The sequence below is a fragment of the Ostrea edulis genome, chromosome 7, assembly GCF_947568905.1.
Source record: "Ostrea edulis chromosome 7, xbOstEdul1.1, whole genome shotgun sequence".
In the NCBI taxonomy this organism is placed as follows: domain Eukaryota; kingdom Metazoa; phylum Mollusca; class Bivalvia; order Ostreida; family Ostreidae; genus Ostrea; species Ostrea edulis.
In genome coordinates, this window is record NC_079170.1 from 77,757,662 (window position 1) to 77,775,704 (window position 18,043).

The following is an 18,043-nucleotide window of genomic DNA, read 5'->3' on the forward strand; positions in this document are numbered from 1 at the left end:
GAAGAAAACTGATGGGACTGTGTTTCATTGTTTAAAGTCCTCCGTCAATCAGGAACGTTGATGGGGACAGTTGGGTAAATTTCTAAAATATTTCACCTAAAAATCAGCCTGGCTCCAATTTTTGCCTCTAATCTTGCTCAAACCTAAATTTTAGCCTGGAATGAAAGGTAGGCCGGGCATTAAAATTAGCCTTTAAAACTGTTTTGGCCTGAACCAAATCTTTTTTATTCAAACTGTTGATTGATTTCATTAGCTTTTCAATGTTATGGCAGATGAATCATATGTTCCTGTAGTTTTATAAATGAAACTTATAATTTGTGTTCAACAATTTTGAAAATTAAAAACCAAAAACAAACCAATGCAAAACTTACATGGTACCAATTTTGATGCACCAGATGCGCATTTCGACAAATAATGTCTCTATGCTCAACCGAAATGTTTGGAATCCGAAATAACAATGAAGTTTTAGAGGTATTATAGGGGAAAACAGTGTGCCAAAAAAAGTGAAGTCAAATTCGTTCAAGGTTAAGAGCTATGCGTGAGGGAGATAATCCTTAATTTTGAAATGAGTTTCGAAATTTTCAAACAGCAATTAGAAAATATACATCCGTATTTTCAAGCTAGTAACGAAGTACTTAGCTACTGGGCTCTGGAGACCCTCGGGGACTAAAGTTAATTAGAATTCAGGGAAAAAAATCAATACGCCCATCATTTCATTAGTAGTGTATACTTTTTGATTTGTGTACAAGTACATACGGAAGGAAGGGATAAGAAAATGATGTTATCAATAAACTGATTAATATACAGTCAACTCTCGATAAACCGCCACCTTTTGTTCTTATGAAATTATGGCATTATAACGAATTTGGCGATGAATTGAATTACTGCCATCTTGAAGAAAGAGTTACCGTTCTTTTATATGTAAGAGTTATCTTTCCTCTATTTACAATACTTATGTAAGTGAGCGATCCATGTCGCCCACTGTCCTTCTTTTGATATAACCTTTTCCCATAAAACAGAAAATGATTTGCAATATCCTGATGGGTACATTTTTTATGATATCCTTGGTACGTAATGATTTTCTTTTTCTCATCGAAATTTAACAGGACCCTCTTTCGTGGCGAAGCTATAGCTAAATTGTATAAACAACTTGACTACAGTTCATCTCGAGTATTTTTCTTGTTTATTCAATACAGCAATTACTGGGATCCTTCTGTCCAGGTGTACGCCGGAGATTGATAATGACCAATTTACTGCTTCACTGACCACGTGCACCCGTGGCGGTTTATTAAGATAATTAACACGTTGAAATAGACTTTTGTAATGAAAACACTGTGGCAAATGGCGATAGCGAATTTGGCGTTTTAACGAGAGTTTTAAGTAACAGGAAAAATGTTCCAAGAAAAATACGGCGTTATAACGAAAATGGCGATGAATTGAGTGGCGATAATTCGAGAGTTACCTGTATTGTCAATAGAATCAATAAAATGGGCGGCAGTTTATGCTTTTTTTAGATGCTCATTTAATAAAGAACAGAAACATGTTTTGTATGTGTTATGATTTTAAAAAAAACTAAAATCAGTAATAGATAAATGATACCAATCAAGATTTTAATTAGAAATTTAGTTTTGGTTGAGATCAAAATATGTGTTGGTTTAGGTCAAATTTGAGGCCTTGCCGAGTGTGGAGACAGGGACAAAATTGGGATCGGAGCCAAATATGATGCCAAAATTGGCGTCAAGCCATGGGACCATACTAGGTTTAATAGGATGCCTGATAAAATAAAGGCACTGTTTCGTGTATGTTGCAGGAGAATTGTCAGTGTATCAACATGGCTGCTTTATGTGTAATACTGTTTGAGCGCAGACGATTGGTTTTTTGTTGAATATCAATATCCTTTAGTCATTTATATTTTTTATGAGAAATAATGATTAATCTTTATGAAGATAAAATAAGTGTTATATTTCATTGTTTTCTTAACAAATCAATATGGGAGAATTAAGCAACATTCATGATATGTAGAAAACGGGAAAACAATATGAACTTAATGAGTATTTATTTTTAAAGTTTAATATATAGTACTGTTTTGATAATCTATTGACGTACTCTATGTATTGCAGAATAAGGGCTACAATTTTCTTATTGATATTTGCAATAAATGCAGAGGAATTGTCATTAATTGGCTCGAAACTAATCAAAATGTTGATATTTCATTGACGCCACCAGTTTAGAATGTGCAAAATGGTTGTCATTCATCTTCTATTAAAGTGGAATAATTCAATTTCATCGACAGGCGATCGACTACATAATGTAAGTGTAACGGTTACAGGATATGGAGTGGATTATTCCTGCAGATTATTTCCTGGACCAGCTGCCACTGGAGATCTCGTCCTGTTCATGTGTGAGAACGGCGTCACTGGTGTTAATGTCACAATCCAGATCCTATCTGAAAATGGACCATTGAATAACCTTTCTGTCTGCGAAGTAGAGGTTTTTGATTAACTGTGATTGATATTTTCCTACAACTGGAGAGATACGATAAGCTGAATAGTATTGTTTGGTTTGGTTTCTTTGTTTGTTTTACGTTCCGTTGAGAATGTTTCACTCCTATTGAGACGGCTATTGTATGCTGGTCTGTAGTCATTGTTAATGTCATGACGATATTCTGTGTATTACTTTCTTTAATCATATATATTCTAATGATACCCATAATCATGTTGATATTAATACCCCCTCAACTCGTACAGAATGTATAATCTTTATTTTGTTAAACATTGATAAGTGTCTTGGTATCTTTCACGATAAATGATCATAAACACCAATACTTACACTGTTGCCCAATACCATGACCTTAAATCGAAATGTACATTCATCCGATATTCTTTAATCTTGGCACAACATTACCTTTCCGCAATAGAACAATCAATAATATCTTTAAAAACCTCACAAATTATGAAACTTTTATATAACATAGACGTCGCATGAATCCACAATAGCTAGAATCCCATCATATGCCAGAAATAGAAGATCCCGTGCTGTATTTTCGCTTCTGTTGTCTTCATTTTAACCTTCATACCTTGCGAATCATATGATAGTGACTGCATTATCGGTGCACTTAAATGTCAAAGTCATACTAACGTAGTTTGGAAAAGATACGACCGTTAATGAAGTTCATTATCAAGGTCAAATTGATGCACAAAGTAGTTATACGTATTCTATTACCAATCAACTGGAAGATATTTGGCGCCAACCCACAAAAAAAGACGAAACAGAAAAACACGTCTTTCATTTGTTACTCATGAGCTGGAAGATTGACGAAATTCATAACATTCCAACTGACAAGTTAGATTGCATTAAAACCAGAAAAATGACATTTCCTCTACTATGACACGTTCTCAGAAAATAGACGCAGACTTTCATGGCGTAAATGAAGAAGACCAGATAAAGGTTTAGCGGTATTCATGGGACCTGGCATTCCACCTAGGGATAAATTAGATTTAGAGGAATATTTATTTTACTATATCACAATCAAAATATATTTAGGTAAACAAAAATGTATTCTACACATAAATATCCTTGTGTTGTGTGCTCTTTGCCGTGTTTCCCACTAATACTGAGTAGTTGTGTCGGTCTTTTCAGGCTGGTTTTAAGTACGGATTACTCCCTTATTTCACCTTTTTTCATGTACATGGGAACTATTACATAAAATGTGATGACATTACCACCTTGTCATTGAATTTATATTTATGAGGATTTTATTTATTTTACTGTGCATTGTGGAATAGTTCTGGTAACACTTGTAAAATAATGAAGTCAACCTTTAAAATGATTTCGCCCACTAGTCAAATATTAAGTTAAAGAACGTATAAATCCTTTCACGCTTGACATTTGTCATCCGTTTAACAACATAATGATCTAGCAACTCGACGTAAAGATCCGACAACTCGACGTAAAGATCTGAAAAGTTTACAAAGTGTTCCGACAACTCGACATAATGGTATTCTTTTCAACCTGTCAGATAATGATATGTACTTGTCAGGTACAAGGACAGAGAGTAGATGTCAATAAATGAAACTAGCATAATTATTAGAATTAAAAGATTGTGAGAAAATGAAAACGAGTTGGTGTTTTTTTGACAAATTGATATATAATCATCTGACAAATCAACAAAATCAACTGACATGTCGAGGTCATGGGATACATTGTTCACAATAAAAATTGAAGATAACGAATAGTGACTAATGCTTTACGAGTTATTTCCCCATGGATGCAGATGGCATGCAGCACGCAACACATTTCGGTCCCCAATTGAGGGTTTCATACAGAATAGATACATTTACTAATTCTGATTGTAATTAATGCCAGGTAAGGAATTTTACTAAGGACTTAAGACAGTATAACTGAACAATGATATATTAGTGACTTGCAACATTTTTAAGTGTCCCTTTTGTGATTTACTCGCCGAAAGAACAACAATGCAGTCATCGAGTTCTTAAGATCAGAATCAGATGATCCTAGCATGTCTGCAGTCTTCATTATTCTTATTGATGTTGTCGACAACCAAAATATAAAACACAATTAGATATGCTTGAAATTACATGTGCAACTAACGCATAGATGTGCATTATTAGCCTGTCATTTCTAGTTATGTTCCAACCATCGAATCTAATCGAAAATCAGTCGATTGTTGTCAAATCTAAGCGCTCAATTATGAAAATTTTATTTCAATTAATCGGTTTATAGATTTTGTTTTCTCAACAGCTGAACTTTTTCACAAATAATCCTGTCGTGACCTATTTGTTAACCTAATTTACCGTAATGGTGGCACACATGAAAGCGAAAGCATCCATACCCGGGGAAGAACGCATGATTGTATGGTCAGATAGGCGTCCTTTAATTTAGGCATATAAACGAAGTGACCATCCATCAAAGAGATTCTTGATGCGAACAAAGACATGTGTGGATTACGTAGATTAAACAGCTTTCGAAGGTTACTGTTACCCGATCTGCACGTGCGTAACGTGTTTTCGATCTTTTTTGGGGGTGGGTGGGTTTTTTTGTTGTTGTTGTTGTTGTTTTGTTTTATAAAATATTCTTTCCCTTTTTTCTTTGCTGAATTTTAATTACTTGTATGCCGGATTACCGTAAAATAATGACATGAAACTTTGATATACAGGGATATTCATAATTTATAACTGGAGCAAACGATATGTTTGGAACGTAAACCCTTCTAAAAATCCTATTGACTTTTATATACATGTATGTAATTCAAAGATACTAAGATAGTAGAAGAATAACAAATACACACAGAAAATATCCATTTACACTCTCTCAGCAATAGAAACAACAAATACAAATATGTAGAAAATATATATTTACACTTTCTCAGTAAATACATTACTTCATGAGAGAATTTCTTTCTGTCCGATTATAATCGATAATTAGTTAGTTACAGTAAACCAATCATCAATTATGAAATTCTCGCAGATTATCATCACTAAATTAATTTCATACTGGATAAAACTATGTGTTGCTCAATGTCCATTAAACAGAACATCTTATTTGTCTCGAATTGGTATCTCTAGTGAAATATGCCTATTGAAATATATTCAATGTTTTGAAAATCAAATATTGTATGTAGCACATTTCAGCTCTACTTATTGCAATGAGCACAAAAATAATTATCAGGGACGTAGAAACAATGGGTCTGTCCCCTTTTATTATTATATGCAAAGTTTGTTTTCACGTATGTACGTACAGCGGTCTATCTATTGAAAGGATTACTTCATTGTATTTCCAGCGGGATTATTTCAGGTTCCCCATCACCAATTTCCCATATTTATGTAGCAATATTCCATAATTACCTCCATATGGTGTTTATATCTCACTATTGATTCGATACGCAAGAGCTTGACAAACAAGTTGATGGTGCAGGGGTTTCAACAGTCTTGTATATAGTCAGCATATCGAAAGTTCTGTAGTTGTTATGACAATCAGGTTTGACGATGCAACCTGTCGTTGGGTCGGGTGCTGTCTGGTTTGTTTCCAACCGATTGTTGGGTCGTTCTTGGCACACTAATTTCAACTTCGGATGTTTCCGTTTACCATATCACGATGTGAATCTTACGGTGGGTGTGGTCGATGGGCAGGGGATTATTGTCCCTCGTGGGCACCTGATCCTACCTCTGGTATATCCAGAAATCCGTGTTTGTTCAACTCTCTATTTTGTGTTGCTTATAGCAGTTATGAGATTGATCACTGTTCGTTAACTTCGAATTATATACACTGGTCACCCCTTTCGCGTTCACCCATCATTAAATATTTAGAGCTTTCTATTTTTTCTAAAATTTAAGAGCCATTCTCTGTAACCACTTAAAAAAATTCTGCACGCATAGTCACCGATTTTCACGAAACTCACCTGAATGAAACATCTATATAACATATTCAAGAAAATATATTTAAAAATTAGATAGTGATCATGGTTGCTATGGAAACAGGTACAATTTTATCAAGTTTGACCATTTTCTAGAATTTGGTAGTTTTGGCACAAAAGTTGAATATAAAAGATTATGAATAGTCTTAAAATTCTAATTTTCAAATTAAATTATAAAACAGATCCCATATTTGTCATTTAAGAAAAAAAATGAATAATGGACAATCCTAAGTGATTTTTATAATTGAACAAATCTGTAAAATTATGTTTAAATTCAATGGTTTTTATGTCTTAATAACTTTTATTCGCATCCACCTCAAATAAAGTGACACAAGTTTTTAAAACAACTAATCTATGTTCTTCATAAATCTAAACTAAAACTTTTGGAAATCTGCCTATTTCATACAATTTGAAGTGAATGATTTATGGGGGGATGCATTCTGTAACCAAGAGTTATTCCCCTTTGAAACTCTTAAACGTGATAGGGCAGTAAAATTACATAGAAACACATATAATATGACGGGATAATGTCTTACTGCATGCTGACAGAAGTTTAGACGAAGACATGTGGCATTCAAAATATTCTCTCCACTCATCCACACGAAAGAAGAAGGTGTGAGAGACATATCTCCGAGTACCAGCGTTCTAGTAATACAGGTAATTATTCTATTTACTTTGAAATCCATTCACAAGCCTAGAATTAATCAACTTGATCACAATCATTTGATGTCAAATGTTTTCATAGACATTGTGTACAATTATGGATTTCTCTAGATCTGCCAATAGCATGGCACATATGATGTGCGTACATGCTAAATATTCACCCTTCAACTCGCCACTGCTTCAGTTGTATTGATATGACGTCAAAATATAGACTGTGACGTCACACATTACAGTACTTAGATCTACTTAGGCCTAATGCAGCACACTTTATTATGTAGGGGATCGTATGACTAGGATGAAATTGAGATAATAAATGCAAAATCGTTATCATTATTTGTTTTATAATAGAATGAAGTAATAGAATCATTTAAAAAAAATCATAGATATTTATTCATTTGAAAAATGCATGACCTTTCGTTATTATACATATTACATAAAAGAAAAGAGACACCCTGTTGTGATTAGGCCATTGCATACTTTTTTCCCCCATTGATACATGCCAAAACATTGAATAAGCTCTCCTTCGTGAAATTAAGTAATGGGTCATAACATTGAATTTTATCTCTAATCTTTTGCACTTGTATCAGTTCAAGGGAGGGGGTGGTTATACATGTACAGATACTCAACTGAGAAGTGAATTAAGGTGGGGACACTATTCAGTATTATTAGACATCCACATATTAATTATTCTTTACTTTTGATGATACTTTATAAAATTATCAATTCTATGAATAAATTCAATTAATTAAACAGAATTGAAATATTGTAGAAATACCAATACTGATACACGTTAGACTATACATGTTATGCATGGGAATTTACTCTATTTTTTCTGTTTTGTTCAGCTTCATTTTGTTTTCAGTTTACACATGCCACTAACAAAACAAAAGTATTTATTAAGGACATACAAGCAACATTTCTGACATTGATTTTTTCCCCATCTTCTTGATATAAAAAGCTATCGTATGATTTCGGAAATAAATTCAAATTTTACCGACCTGGGTAGCTTAGCGATTATATAACCTATCTTGTAATGCAGGGGTTCTGGATTTGATCCATTCTTTCCTAAAATATATTTGTACTGTCCTTATATATACAACCTGATGTAATACATAACTTTTGATTGCAACAATATTAGAAACTATCAAAATACTGAGTACCAGTATGCTATCTCTAAAACAGACATGGTAATACGACGTACCCCAAGATTTTTTTTGTAGAAATGAGACAGAGTGCACATTCATGAAAATTTATATATATTATTAAGAAACGTCGCAGAAGTCCTCAAGTGATAAAATACGGCAAAAGAATTCTCACTGTTTTGAATATTATAATTAACCCATGTGTTGATTAATTGAGGTCATATAATCACCTTAGAGTTTAGATGAAACTAAATCTAGATAAGAATACATGTATTTCAGTAAGTTATTACCTACCGTAAGAAAAGGGTTTGAATAAGATTTCATTCAAACATATAATTTAAGGAATACATATTACAGCTACATATTCATCTTGGTATTTCTCTTAAAATTAATATTATTTATTGATTTTGTAGGAAGTGTCATATTGTCAGTTTGGTGCGGGCCAAGTCAGAAGCATCAGTGTATGTTCGATGCTTATGTTGCCTCAAAGGATACGATAGGGTGTGGTTCATTTAACCGGAAAGAATTTCTATCAGGACAGCAGATCACATGATATTTTAGTTGCCTCTATGTCATTGAGAAGACGATTAAACCCATGATGACTATATATGCGCAAAATTAGAAAATGAAAAAGATTGGGTGTGCTTATCTTGTCTATTTTGTAATATATGATTCTAAAATAAAGGTATACCATTTATAATAGGATACGATTATGAAATATTCATCATCGGAACCCACTGCTCAAAGGCCGTAATTAAACGCCGAGCATAGGCCTAAATTTTGCAACCCTCACTGACAATGGTGATGTCTCCATATGAGTGAAAAATTCTTCGGCGGTACGTTAAATGATAATCAATGAATCAACCCGTGGGTTCCAACGATGTCAGATATTAAAGATATTGACTTTCCCAGCATACTAAATGACTTCAATATGAACATCATTGGTATGTTACAGTTACAAGCAAGGTCTTCTTATGATGTTGAAATATAATTCACATACCTATGTTTAAAAAGATACGTTAAACGAGTGACCATGATGAACGTCCAGACTCTAGAAAACAGAGGCCCTCAATTGTTTTTAATCAAATGCCAAGGTCACGAGTCAAGGTCAAAATACTTCCTAATAAGAAACTGTAAATTGTCAAGTCATGTATTAAAAAATGTTAGTTTAATAGATTTCATACATGGTACTGGCATAACATTTCTTGCACATACATAGTAAGCAGAGCTAATATTGAACTGCAGAGAGAGAGAGGGGGGGTGGTAATTCCTCATGAATCAATGATAAATTACAATCTTTATGTACCTTATTTAGTTTATTTAACTTGAACAATTTTTAAGATCAATGATTCAATTTCAATGTCACACTTAATTCGATTGGCAAGGTGAAAAAATGTACATGATAGTTTGAAATAACTGAAATATTCAAATATGCATTTTCTAGATATGGTAGTTATTTTGATGATATACATTTGCAATTTGTGATACATGTACAATACACAAATAGAAATAGACACAATACACAAATAGAAATCATGCACATTTGAAGAAAAAAAACGAAAAAAAAAACAACTATGCATTGATTTAATTATCTGTAACAAATTAAGAGTGTTTATGATTGAAGAACATGCATGATGCATAACAAAATGAGATTTACTTAAAAAGAATGTGAACATCAAGTTTGCTGTTTTATGATATTTTGTTATCATAGCAACAATGTAATATGAATTATCTATCAGTATTAATATTGTATCAACTATAACATTGACTTCAGTTGAATCTGTCTATAAAAGCATTTTTTTTTTTTTTTTTGGTCTAAAAATTTATTTATTTTGCATGGATTTCGAATTCGAAAAGAAATAGCAATTTTCGTTTCCATGCCAACCAACATGAATTCTCAAATTACACTTGTTAAAATTTGAAATCTAACATCAGTAGCAATCGGTTATTAAGATTATATACTTTGAATACATAGAAAATTGTATTTTGAATTACATTGAAAAATACATCTCTACTGTCATATCATGACGAAATGCATCATTTTGTTTCCATGGCAACACAGCTTAGATGGTAGATTCCCAAACATGTCTCATTGTTATATGATAGTACTATATCTAATGTATGTTGTACAATCATTTATAGATTTCAAGCTGAATGCGGGAATTTTTATCCATCATTCAAATTTGCCTCTAAATTAGCTTTTTCAGAATGTATCAAACAACCCTCTTTTCCAGACAGAATGAAAATATAACAGAATTATTCAAACCTTTTACTAAATATCAAACTAAATAATAAAAATGCTATATAGCATCATTTGATAATGATTAAACAAGAACTCAAACAGGTTAATCCAGTATAGTTGAATGAAAAATGTCATTTTTCATGCGAAAATTGACTCTTTTGTGACCTGAATGGCATGCACGTGTTACCATGGCAACAGAGTTGCATAGCAACCAAATTATGATGGTTTTACATTACTTATGCCAGATTAAGTCGATGTGGCAAATTTGAAAAAAAAATCGGTGACAGTGCGTGCCGGACCCCTAATATAAATGTTTAAGTGGTTACAGAGAATGGCTCTTAATTGTCAAGAATTCCCAAACAATGTTGTGGTCAGCTTCTTCTATGCCCTCTTTATTAAATAATAATACATGCCTTTTTATAGCATGAAAGGTGAATACAATGAACAGTGGTCAATCTCATAACTCCTATAAGGTGTTTTTCAGCCTGTTAAACCTAAGCATAAAAACCTAAACATGATAATGAATTTACTAGCGTATGCTTTGCTAAGCACAGTTTGTTAATATCATTTATGTAAAGCGTAGGACCACAATGATAAGTACGCCCCCAATTTCCGGTGTAAGGGGGATAACTGCAGAGAGGCAGGTCATTATCTGACAAATCTTCATGAATATCTGATAAGTGCTGCTAGAAATATACCACCAAAATTGTGCCATCTTTATTGCGTTGCAAAGTTTTCTTGGCTTTGTTTTAATTAAATATCCTTATTTCAATAGTAGAGGCTATGTAAGGCGCATATTTAGAGGGGTAGGGGAGTTCAGAAACCTACCTCCACCCCGAATTTGGTAGAAAATAAATATACCATGCTATTCTTATGCACCCCACTACTATAATAAGTGTTATTCCCGAGGATAAATGGGGGGGGGGAGTGTTCGCGTTGACCCAACCCCCTCGGCAAAAGAATCTGGGTTATCTTAAGTATACAAATGAACTGTTGCAACATCAACATATTCAGATTATGTCTTATCAATTAAACTACGTCGACAGTTATTTAAAGTTTTATAACGCAAACAGAAGGAAAAGCCCTCATCCTAATCCTGTATTACTATAAACGCACTATTTATGTAGTGTATATAAGAATATTTATATTGCAAATCACATTTTCCTCTATGAACCAACCAATTTCAGCACGCGACACAATCCGTTCACATTGACTATAAACGGATTATAAACTATCTTAAAGCACGCGACTGAGAGAGCGTAATGGTTTGAAAAAATAGAACATCTGTTACAAAGATCTCGCAGGTCACACCTTTGGATTAAGATTGTAAACTTAGGTGGATTATCATCCCAATCGTGCGGTCTCCTACCTCCTAAATACAGTGCACCTTGCAATGTTAATAAAAGACAGGGTGAGACGAAATGTGACGTCATGTCTGTATTGACGTACGCCACAATAACTACTGTGACAGAGGCTAGGAGTTCGTTTTACGCAACAAAAAAGAAGCAATGTAAACAAACGGTGTTTTAGTAAATGTATATAAATATAAGAAATGAACATCACTTAGCGCGATTCACAGAATTTGCCTCAAATTCAAATCCGTTCATACTGACCACGAACAGCTCAAAAGTGATGTCTATTTCTTAAATATACCCTAATACATTTCATTGCAAAATAGCTCACTTAAATCGTTTCATCATTTATGAATGTTACAATAACTAAAGTTAGCCATAATCCATGTGTATAAATAATATCTACTATTGTGATAAAAATGTTTGCATATAAATAATCAGTAATAGATACCATTCATGTAATACAACCCAAATAATGCTAATATCAAGAAGGTGTTTTTAGATTGCGTAGACGTATCGTCCTTGAACGTATAAACAATGTAAATAAAAACCGTTTTATCTCCTGCATCTAAAGAGTTATGAACGGAGGTAATCTGACCTTAAAACTGGCAGCATATCGTGGATATAAATCTTGTTTATAAACAATTGACTCTCGTCTGTTGTTTTTTCCCCCGATAATTCTAGAACAAATACCATTGTATAAGCAAACTGCGTTAGTAAATCTTGATATGGTTGTAGATTTGTTATACAGTCCACTGCATTTACTACTTTTTAGACGGTGACTATTCATAGCCACTGTATTGTGCTATCGGCAACCCTAGCGGCAGAATTTTGTAGGCAAAAAAATCAAGAAAGTGGAGTTATTTTTATTATCAAAATTATATGTGTATGATTGTAGACAGTTTTGAAAAGCTTTTTCAATATTTTTTGCTTCATACGCAAAGATAATCCCCAAATACTAGTATGTTATATTACTCGATTGAACCTCCCGCAAAAAAGAAACAACCGTTAAAATGGTAATTCCAAGTAATTTGCGTAGATAGTTAAAATCGAATTGGAATCAATTAGTCAACGTTTATAACGGCAAATTGTAATTGAAGTGAAATTAGCTGTAACTCTTCCAAAGTTCCACTTGTAAATTGAATTCAGTAACTACCATAAAAACTATATTTTTTAATGTATTATAACCAAGACATTATATGATGTGTGTGCGTGTGTGTATTTCATTATTATTATTATTATTTTAATATGCCATGAAACTGATTCTTATCTAGCATATTTATGGTATCTTGTGTATTCATATTTTATGTGTACAATCAGAATAGGTAGAGTTACAGATTATATACATGTGATGACGCCTTTTATATCATGGTCTTTTTAATGTTTTATTTATTGTCTATGTATTATGTGTATAACATTCTGTAGAAAGGTATATATGCATTGTATAGCACCTTTGAGTGTACATGATGTATGAAAAGGGTGCTATATAAATATGGTATGATTATTATTATTAACGACAGTAGATAGTTTTGTGCGTGTGTTTTTGAGAAAACTTGTAATAAAGAAGTTCGACAAAATCAGACCGCACGCTGTAGAATTTCAGTTTCTTTAAAACATTCTCCCCTATAAGGTCATAACCAACTTCTCAAGCAGCAATCGTCAGCTGATCCTCAGATAGAGAATGTGGATCTCGTGTGTAAAAGAAATTAGGAAAACTTTAGTTGTCTTTGTTGAATAGATATAGATTTTACGGTACTTATTGTGTAGACGTATTCACGCTAATTTTCTATAATCACTAATTTTCCCCAATATCTGTGCACAAAGTCGAACACCTTAAATTTTAGTCAAAATTGCTCAACACAAAAATAAAGATATAAAATTCTGGGAAACTGAAAATATATTTTGTTCACCGAGATAAATGATATGAAAAAGCATTGTAAATTCGTACATCGATTGTTTACCGACATTTTGGTTTTACTATGAAATCACATCTTAACATACAATTCTCTCTACGATTTAAATAGATAAAAGTATACAATTATAATTGGCAATAATTGTTCGTTTTTGAGGACCCGATCTTCATTTTTTCCACAAGCACACAGAGGACTATCCATGATGTGACAATGGAATAAATGTTTGCTTAAATTGTACCAAAATCGTGTATGATCATTTACAACAGTTGGTACACAAGAATTTTTTTTATAGATCTACGTTTAGGTAAATGCAATTTAGAGTGTGTATTACTGTGTATTTTTCAGCAGGAAATATATCTTAATGATAGGTTGGAGTAAAATTCTGGTCCATTTTATGCATTGTTTTTAGTCATGCTATTTTTGCGTCATTTCAAACTGACCCCATTCTATTTCCAAATAAAGAGATTATATCGATGCTTTTAAAGTTCCCCCTCTAACTAACATGCTGCAATGACTTGAAATGCTTCTAGTTAGTTTTGCATATTCATTTTGAATTTTACATCCTCCCAATACTCTGTTGGTTGAATATTATTTAATGTCCCACTCGAGACTGTTTCATTCATATGGAGACGTTACCATTGTCAGTGAAGGCCTAATGCTAGGCGCTTACGGCTTTTAAACAGGGAAGGATCTTTGTCGTGCCACACCTGCTGTGAAACGGGGTCTCGGTGTTCAAAGTATCATCCGAAGGACCGCCCCATATAGTCGATTCTTACAACAAGCAAGGGGTATTGAGGATCTATTCTAACGCGGATCTCCACAGGACCCTATGCTCTGATCGAGTCTACCTTAGATAGATTTTTGATAACTCCTACATTCTATTAGTTTGAGAATTAGTGACTCAGGAATTATTGAATAATGTGTCATATGAAAATACTTTAAACACATGAAGAACTGTTTAAAGATGAAAATAAGTAATAATTTAGAATTTAAGATTATACATGAGAGAAAATAGGATAAATATTTACACAAAGTAAGAAACATACACCACTGAAATACGATGGGATTTGACTGAGTCAAAATGTTTTGAGAAATAAACATTCCATTGCCGTTGATTATTTACTTTTTAGTAGTTTTGAGGTTTCCATCATTGAGACTATACTTTAGAAAATAAAATATATTTTATTAACATATTAAGAATTATTGAACACTTTGAGAACTATTTGAAGTTGACAGTTCATGTATAAATGAGATAATTTGATAAATCATACACAGGAACGAATCGCGACCAACACACTCTGTCTGAGTCAACATATATTCTGAAAACTCGAGAAATGCACATGAAAAATAACTCATTTTAAATTTGAAATTTCTTTTGAAAAACAGGTAATTAGATCATTAAACATGAACGAATAGTTATCTTGACCTGTGATAAGAAAAATAACTTTGTTCTGAGTTTAACATTTAATTTTTGAGTGTCACAGTATGCAAAAATGATATGAATATTTGAAAATGGAAAGGCCATAGATTATAATGTCATTTTTCATTTTACAAGGTGATCATTTCTGAAATATTCCTTACAAGCTCGAAAGGAAAACAGTGCATGGATATGAGTTTCATGTTCCTCTATTCTCTTGAGAGAAAAAAGTGCTCATTTACAAGGCATAATTAATTACTTCAATTTTGAAAACTGCATTTTAAACTATATGTACATGTTTCTGCTTTTGGATTGAATACATTATCTATGAATTCGTTTATGCTGCTTTAACATTATTGAATTATTTTTACAAAATGAATAACCATTAATGATTCCTTATTCAGGCAATTCTTTGTACTGTTTTAAGACACCACAGTTAAGCTTTTCGTACAGTGCGGCCATCGCGGATCCCGTATTAGACCGCGCTCCCCCCGCGGTATGTTAATCCTTCCCGCGCTATCACTCCGCGGGATTTCATCGCGGGGCAGATTTACACCGCCGCGTTGTGAAGTACCGTTATTTACCTGTTAGGACAAACTAAATGTACGATAGCTATTTCATTCGTCGGCAGAGAATGAGTACGGCTTGCTTATGGACAGCTATCTCGCATTACACAGTTACATACCGGTGTATTAAATAAATCATTTTAGAAAAAATGAAAAATAAAATCAGGGACCTACTAAAACCAGATATACTTAGGATTTATCATATTTAAAACACCTCCATTTTTTTTATTCTAAAAAAAAGAAAAAAACCAAAAGAAAAAACCAGCATTTAATTTTGTTTTTTATTAGTATTGTTATGCTACATTTAATGATAAGGATTAAGAGCTGTGTCCTAATATTTTTTACAGTGACAAAATAATACAAATAGATCTACAAATGACCGTATACGAGTGTAAGATTAATATGTTCTGTCTGTTTTAATGGTGTTTGTGTAGATTTCGAGAATTGGTTAAATTTTTATTAGTAACAAAATATTATTTTGTATGTTTTAAGAATAAAAAAATGTAAATTTTATATTATGCTAAATGAAAGATTTTTTGTTTTCTCATTTCAATCGAACATCGTTTATATGTACACCTGTTGGGTCCCTGCTGCACGTGTTCTTAAAACAACACACGGGGAGAAGACCCTGTGTGTATATGTTCAATGTGTCGAATACAGGATGTCAAAATGGTAATGTCTCTACTCCAGGGCATGCGATCTCCTTATCAGCTTACAATTACCTATACCCACCAAATTTTACCAGTAATTAAACTAGGGTGTTTGTTTTTAATTCCTTCGTCAAGTGCTAGTTTCCTCGCTTACAACTTACTAATTCCTTTTATAACGGTACATATGAATGTCAGTATCATCAAAATTACTCTCTAATTGCATGTTAAATCAAAATTTAATATACGTTGTAGAGGAAGGTCACACATATACGAGAGGGGTGGCGTATACCCCAAAACTGTGTTTTACTTGTTATCTACTTTTTGGTATTATATTATCTCCTTTGAAATATGCATTGCGTTTTTTTCCCTCTCTCTCAGATGTTCAAAGCCCCCAAAATGTAATTAAAATTTGAGAATTTGGATCTAATTAAAATAAAATATTATTATATGCTTTATTTGTATTGATCACCAAGCGGTGTTTGTGTGGCTAGTCTAATGTTGTCTTAGCAGTTTCACGGGTAGAGCGTGCGCTGATCGCGGTATGGGGCGTTGAAGCAGACAGGAAGTGTTATGTAACAGATATACACATACCCGAGACGTTCTCTACACAATGAAACCTGTTAAGTTAGGACGTCTTCACAATGTCTAGAAGAGAAAATGTACTGTGTAAGGTATAGCTATAGGGACACCTATATAATACTATCTTTCGAATTGGGGGGAAATGGTTTGGAGAGAATATTAATCTCTCTCTCTCTCTCTCTCTCTCGTTCTCTCTCTCTCTCTCTCTCTCTCTCTCTCTCTCTCTTTCTTTCTTTCTCTCTCTCTCTCTCTCTCTCTCTCTCTCTCTCTCTCTCTCTCATATTTTCTAAAGATTAGAATTTGCTTATGCAAGGTTTTCTTTTCCCAACTTTGATATAAATTTATGTTATCCATGTTTTGTTTTTAAGTATTTGTACAAATACATTGTATAGCATTAAATTCCTGAAAAAGAATTGATATGTGATTAATACTGACAGGGATAATCAGTTTTCGTGAAGTTACCTTTGCCGTTTTACGGATAAAGCGTATATATATGCACTTGTATATGGTCATCTTCCGACATTGGTATATGGTAATCTACCCTTATATTGAATGTGTGGTTCGATAAAGGTAACATGAGAAGTTTTTGTAAAATGTGTTTTACAAGCGATGCATGCACATGTATATGGCAATTTAATGATTTATTTATAGTATTGCTGAACAAACGATCTGTTTTTAGTTTATGATCAGTATGTATATATGTGTATTTTTTTTTTACGTTAACGAGAGATAACTCGCGTTTGTTGATGGCATTAATCATCTACAGGTGAGACCGCGGCGAGAACAGCGGGACCGCAGGGGAGCGCAGGATATGCAGGGTTACCTGAGATATACCGCGGTAGCTCTATCCCGCGGGGGGAGCGAGGAAAATACGGGATCCGCGCTGACCGTACTCTAGCCCACGCCACTATCTTTCGGTACTATCATTACTTTGATTAAAAGCAATAGTATCCCCGGAAAACCAATATGATGAGCGAAAACAATAATAAAGGAGTTCTTTTTTTAAAAAGTTTAAGATATTTCCTACGAAACAGATTTTTCATAGCTGAACAATACATACCTAATAAAACACACATATTGTATTGT